We start from the raw sequence: 337 nt of genomic DNA, 5'->3' as shown, positions 1-337 counted from the left end.
AAAAGGGGGGCTCGTCCGTTAACTTCTCCCGATCGCAGAAACTCATCGCGGGCTGGGTCGGTGGAAGAAAAAAAAAAAAAAACACCAAAAACTGGCGGAAAGCTCCGTGCGGATCTCAAGTCTATCGAGGGCGGATATGGACAGCTACCGGAGCTCCTCGCCGCGTTCCCATCAAAAAAAGAGGTTTACACCCCGTCACTGGACTAATTCGTACCTCTGTTCAAAGCAAAAAGTGAAGAAAAACCGGAGCTCCTCTTCTGGCGTTTTAACTCACTCGGCGGTGGAGAGCACACTGCGCTGTGGTGTTTCGCTCCGTCCGTCCGTCCGGGTGCCAGCT

Source organism: Pholis gunnellus (genome assembly GCF_910591455.1).
Source record: "Pholis gunnellus genome assembly, chromosome: 16".
In the NCBI taxonomy this organism is placed as follows: Eukaryota; Metazoa; Chordata; class Actinopteri; order Perciformes; family Pholidae; genus Pholis; species Pholis gunnellus.
Note: the sequence above shows the minus strand (reverse complement) of the source record.